We start from the raw sequence: 6,379 nt of genomic DNA, 5'->3' as shown, positions 1-6,379 counted from the left end.
GAGTTGTGGATCATGTCTTTCTCTCCTTACCTCAGCCTTATATCTTCTCCTCAAGCTATATAAGAAGTTCCCATGATGTGAAGAAAAGAAAGGGATTCATTGCTCGGATCAAGATTATGCCGGTTTGGTGATAGACTTGTGAAAGATGTTCTTCTTGACGTTTGTATAGAAGAAGATTATGTTCATCACTTGATTGGAGATAGTCTCCTCTTTCAATCATATTCTTCATGGATGTTATGAGTTGAGTCTCTCAAAGATCTATTGTAAATTTGTATTCATCTTGGTGTAGTTGTGTTGCTTCAAGCAAGAGCCTTTATTCGATTCCCTTATTCTCCTCTTTCCCTTCTTCCCTTCTTGGAAAATTGATCTTGGAGTATTGTATCTTTTTTCCTTTGGTCTTTTATGAGAGAGATGTTTCAACCCTATGGGTATTTTGTATTGAAACCCTATGGGTATTTTGTATGAAGATCTCACTTGATTATGAATTGAATGTTGTGGAGATCCTTTTCATATCGTTTGTTGTCATAACCTTAAGGCAGTAAGGTGTTTGGTTAGTGTTTTGGCAAGCGGTTTTCTTTTTTTGTAGCCATAAGAATTGTGGATTGTGAGGAGGTGTTTGTGAGGTAGATTATCCTCCATCAACGTGTCCATTGGAATCAATAAACAAATGCGCCAAATGGCCCCCCAATCTTGCCAATCGTCCCAACCTTGGAAGAATGTCACCTTTTTTATGACCTCAGATGTAGCAAGTAGCTCAATAAGGGCACAATGAGTCTAGGAAATTCAAAGTCTCCTAATGTATGATCAGTTCTTTACCCCAAACCATCTAGGGATAGACATCCCATCCATCATCACTACGAGCAAGGTGTTGAATGATTAGTTATCGTAGATTGACATGTAAGTGTCGAAAGAGATCCCTCCAATTGCTTGCCATGACTAGATGAGGTCCAAGAACCAAGTCCTCGAAGTTGGTGAGAAGGGACATAAATTGCCGAATCCTCTTGATGTTGTCATTGATGGAGATCCAAGAAACCACTTGTGAAGTTTTGATTTTTGAAATATGATATTTCATATTGATGGAATATAGAAAATACAACTTTGCTTTTTACACCAAAGAAAAATTCCTTATGGGTGAAATTAAAAACCCTTACAGTGAAAGATGTTGGAAATGACACAAACGTAGAAAAAATACTTCATTCACGTATTGGTTATTAAGATTTTGAAATCTTTAGAACCACCAAATCATAAAGAGAAATTGTGCAAATAAGCATTTGCAATGATGCAACAATTAGGACCCCCATGTTTCTTATTGACATTACCTTGTGCAAAGTGTTTATGGCCACCATTAACAAGTTGCTTAACAAATATCATGACAATAGCAATACTTGCACAGACAATGATAAATTAAGAAAAAGAAACAAAATACAACAATTGACAAGAGAAAAGCTTACAACATGTGTTATTATGTTCATAAATTGCAATTTTATTTGACTTCAAAAGATTCTTCAATTATAGACAAAATAAAAGATTACTTCTTCATCATATGATATTCAAGTTGCCAACAAGGGAAGGAATACAGCTGGATAATCAAACTTGGGGCTGCAAAGATGCAACCTGGACCTTGCCTACACAGGAGATAGAAGCATCGACAAGTTGCCAACAAGGGAAGGAATACAGTTAGATAATCAAACTTGGGGCTGCAAAGATGTAACCTGGACCTTGCCTACACAGGAGATAGAAGCATCGACTTCACAGTCATCTACAGAACAGGTTGATGAAGAAGAGCAAGAATTGCGAGCAACTCCCTAAGCAGAGCCACAGCAAGCTATCTCGCAATTCCTATATCACCTTTCTGGTTTTTGCATTCTCCCTTTTTAGCTCCTCCATCATCTGGTTTTTTTTAATGTTCAATGCATTCAGCATGTTGCGGAGCCATTTGTAAAGACCCTCCTTTTTGCCTCTCTGATCTTCAAGTTTCTTTCTTGGTTACTTGGTATAGTCGGCCACATCTGATTGACAATTTTTGAGGACCATGCATTGGTGCAAACAATGAACTTCACGGGCCATCGGGGGCGCATCAGACGCCGCGAGATGTGCGATGCTTTACCGGTTGCTGGATCCTATCTCCGAGTGATCCGATTACAGGGTGGGCGGGCTATTAAAAAGAAAAGAGAACTCTTCCCGAGGCCCCTATCGGGGTCTCCGGATTTGGTCACATTACCGTCCACCGCCGCGTCTCGGTTCGGGAATATTGACCCGATTTCCTTTTGATGCGTGGCGCGCATTGCGCCCTTGACACAGGACTGCCTTAGGATCGACTAATTCATGTCCAATTGCTATTCACATGGAACCTTTCTCCACTTCGGCCTTTAAAGTTCTCATTTGAATATTTGCTACTACCACTAAGATCTGCATCGGGGGCCGTTTCACTCAGGCTCGTGCCCGGAGTTGCACCACGACCCCCACGCCCTCCTACTCATCGGGGCCTCGCACTCGCCCCAATGGCCGGGTGTAGGTCGCATGCTTCAGTGCCATCCATTTTTGGGGCTAGTTGATTCGGCAGGTGAGTTGTTACACACTCCTTAGCGGATTTCGACTTCCATGACCACCATCTTGCTGTCTTAATCAATCAATACCCTTTGTGGGATCTAGGTTAGCGCATAGTTCGGCACCGTAACTCGACTTTCGCTTCATCCCGCATCGCCAATTCTACTTACAAAAAATGGCCCACTTGGAGCTCACATTCCGCGCCGAGGTTCAACGGAGCAACCCCGACCGCTTACCTATTTAAAGTTTGAGAATAGGTCGAGGGTGTTACACCCCCGATGCGTCTAATCATTCGCTTTACCCGATAAAATTGCGAGGAGCTCCAGCTATCCTGAGGGAAACTTCGGAGGGAACCAGCTACTAGATGGTTCGATTAGTCTTTTGCCCCTATACCCAAGTCTGATGAATGATTTGCATGTCAGTATCGCTACGAGCCTCCACCAGAGTTTCCTCTGGCTTGGCCCTGCTTAGGCATAGTTCACCATCTTTCGGGTCCCAGAAGGTACGCTCCCACTCGAGCCTTTCACAAAAGATCATGGTCGGTCGATGGTGTACCCCTCAGGGGGGATCCCACCTATTAGGTTCCTTGCGCCTCTGTGGGTTTGCCGCCCACCGGCTCGCGTATGTGTTAGACTCCTTGGTCCGTGTTTCAAGACGGGTCGGATAGAAAGCCCAAAGCGCCAATGTATCGAGCGCATAGGTGCATAGAGCCCGCTCCGATCGACGCGTGCTTCGTTCCTCGGCTCGTGCGACGGCATAGGCGAGCCTTTTAGAGTTTGCTCTTGTCCCGCCGCGTCGACCCACGCTGACCAGCGCCCCACATCGAGCGACGGACCCAGCTCGCGCCGTTTCGCATCTGACCGAGGCGTGCCCGTGGCCTCCATTCGCTTCCCTCCCAGCAATTTCAAGCACTCTTTAACTCTCTTTTCAAAGTCATTTTCATCTTTCCCTCGCGGTACTTGTTCACTATCGGTCTCTCGCCCGTATTTAGCCTTGGATGGAACTTACCACCCACTTAGGGTTGCATTCCCAAACAGCTCGACTCGCTGACAATGCCCCGCGAAGTGATAGGGTCCGAGCTCCACGGGACTCTCAACCTCTCCGGCGCCCCTTTCTAGGGGATCTGGGCTCAGTCTGTCGTAGAGGACGCCTCTCTAGACTACAATTCATGTGGCGGGGCCAGGCGATTCTCAAGCTGGGCTCTTTCCTGTTCACTCGCCACTACTGGGGAAATGTTCGTTAGTTTCTTCTCCTTCGCTTAGTGATATGCTTAAACTCAGCGGGTAGCCTTGCCTAATCCGAGGTCCATGTCACCGGTGTGTTTCAGTCGACCATGATGCCTAGCGAGGAGGGGCTGCGTCGACGAGGGTCGCACGGACGGCCAGCTCCGCCTTGTCGACCCCCTCGCAGGGAGGGGACGGAGGGGTGTGGTGGGGGTGTAGACGCTCGAGCAGGCATGCCCTTGGACGGGCCGCGGGCGCAAGTTGGATTCAAAGACTCGATGATTCACGAAATTCTACAATTCACACTACGTATCGCATTTCGCTGCATTCTTCATCGTTGTGAGAGCTGAGATATCCGTTGCTGAGAGTCGTTGCTTCGTGCATCACGTCTTCTCGGAGGGAGGAGGCTCAGTCCGACGCGTTTCTTCGGTGCCTCGCACTCTCAGGGGAGCCGAAGGTTTAGCAGGCGGCCCCGTGCCGGAGGCACGGGGGAGGGGGGTGGCCCTCATGGTGTGGACCAGGTTGCCCTAGCTCACGTTGTCGCGTCGGCCCGTCATTGAGCAGCCCACGAGCCGCTTGGGTCGACCCTCCACTCGCTTTCGTCGGGCTCCGACGGGGGGCGGGGTGCCGACGGCCGTGCCTTCGGGCGCATCCCCTCTCATCGACGTTCCACGGTTCGTGACATTTCTCACGGGATGTGTGTCAATGATCCTTCCGCAGGTTCACCTACGGAAAGCTTGTTACGACTTCTCTTTCCTCTAAATGATAAACTTCTCACAACGTCGTCGGTGGCGAACTCTGCCAGTGTCGTCGTGATCCGAAAACTTCACCAGACCATTCAATCGGTAGGAGTGACAAGTGGTGTGTACAAAGGGCAGGGACGTAGTCAACGTGAGCTGATGACTCATGCTTACTAGGAATTCCTCGTTGAAGATCAATAATTGCAATGATCTATTCCCATCATGATGAAATTTCAAAAGATTACCCGGGCCTCTCGGCCCAGGCAGTAAACTCATTGAATTCATCAGTGTAAAACATCTAAGGGCATCACAGACCTGTTATTACCTCAAACTTCCGTGGCCTAGACGGCCACAGTCCCTCTAAGAAGTTGGCCACGAAGAGGATCCTTCGCGTAACTAGTTAGCAGGCTGAGGTCTCGTTCGTTAATGGAATTAACCAGACAAATCACTCCACCAACTAAGAATGGCCATGCACCACCACCCATAGAATCAAGAAAGAGCTCGCAATCTGTCAATCCTTACTAATTCTGGACCTGGTAGGTTTCCCCATGTTGAGTCAAATTAAGCCGCAGGCTCCAATCCTGGTGGTGCCCTTCCGTCAATTCCTTTAAGTTTCAGCCTTGCGACCATACTGCCCCCGGAACCCAAAGACTTTGATTTCTCATAAGGTGCTGGCGGAGTCATCGAAGTAACATCCACCAATCCCTAGTTGGCATCGTTTATGGTTGAGACTAGGACGGTATCTGGTCGTCTTCGAGCCCCCAACTTTTGTTCTTGATTAATGAAAACATCCTTGGCAAATGCTCCTCTGTCACGCCGCCGGCCCCGGGGGCCGTGGGTTCCCTTCTCTCCGTGCAAAACGGATCGCACGGCCGTGGTCAGGGGCTCTCGCCCGACTACCCATCAACGCCCGCCGTAGTCGGCTTCTACAGGCGGCACCAACACGCCCCTCCCTACGTGTCGCAGCCACCATCGTGCTCCCCCGTGCCAAGCACAAGGGATGCGAGGGGATGCTCGAGCACCTCGATGCCCTCTCACGCCGTCTCGTCTATCGCACTTCGAGGCGGCGTTGAGACTCTGCAATCCATGTATCAACAAAGGCTGCATCTAACATTGTCCGCATTGCCCAAACCATCCAATCAGGTACACTTGGCAATACAAGGAGCCACATCAGCCAATCAAGGGAAATTTAGGGCTCAAAATATTCCACTACCCTCGCCAGTACTGACACCTCAAACACCACCACCACCACCACCACCAAAAATTGCTCTCCTGATGGTGGAAGATCTACCTAGTGATTGGGGAAACCCTGAACCTAGCTTTAGTGGAAATTAGTATCCCCAACATGGTGACAATGCCTTGGGTGGGGTTTTCGCTCCGAAACGACCGTTGTCTCATCTCGTCCCTCCCCGACGCATCATCATGTCGTCTCGGCCTTAGGTGGGGTTTTCGCTTCGAAACGGCCATGCCGTCATCTTGTCCCTCCCCGATGCACCGTCGTGTTGTCTCGGCCTTGGGCGGGGTTTTTGCATCGGAACGGTCGTCCCGTTGTCTCGTCCCTCCTCGATGCGTCGTCTCGACCTTAGGTGGTGTTTTCGCTTCGAAACGGCCATCTCGTCATCTCGTCCATCCCCAGCACGTCGTGTCGTCCGCCTACACACACACAATCTAAATCTTTGAACGAGTAATTATTCTATTTATTTATATTTTTAATATCATATTTGGGGTTTAGTGAGAGGTGCGGGTCTCGTGTGTTGCAGGGGGTAATGAAGAGAATGTGCACACGCACACGCACACACTCATGTGTGCGTCGCACCAAGCAAGTGGGGTTCTCCAGGATGCCCTATTCAATCATTGGCCTATGAAGCT

At 48.8% G+C, this 6,379-nt stretch overlaps 1 non-coding gene and 2 pseudogenes across 1 annotated transcript; all 3 read right to left on the bottom strand.

Moving 5' to 3' along the window:
- Positions 1–1,980: 1,980 nt before the first annotated feature.
- LOC147889869 (25S ribosomal RNA) lies at positions 1,981–3,854 on the bottom strand (annotated as a pseudogene).
- Positions 3,855–3,987: 133 nt separating this feature from the next.
- LOC147889868 (5.8S ribosomal RNA) lies at positions 3,988–4,140 on the bottom strand. The gene has a single exon (XR_015542970.1). It is a non-coding gene; the product is annotated as a 5.8S ribosomal RNA (ribosomal RNA).
- Positions 4,141–4,481: 341 nt separating this feature from the next.
- Positions 4,482–5,148, bottom strand: LOC147889867 (18S ribosomal RNA; annotated as a pseudogene; the record flags this gene model as incomplete).
- Positions 5,149–6,379: the final 1,231 nt, after the last annotated feature.

Source organism: Dipteris shenzhenensis, chromosome 20 (assembly GCF_047967505.1).
Source record: "Dipteris shenzhenensis isolate YYH24624 ecotype China chromosome 20, Dip_SZ_1.0, whole genome shotgun sequence".
NCBI lineage: Eukaryota > Viridiplantae > Streptophyta > Polypodiopsida > Gleicheniales > Dipteridaceae > Dipteris > Dipteris shenzhenensis.
The sequence above is the reverse complement of the archived record's forward strand: the minus strand, read 5'-3'. Positions and strand labels throughout refer to the sequence as shown.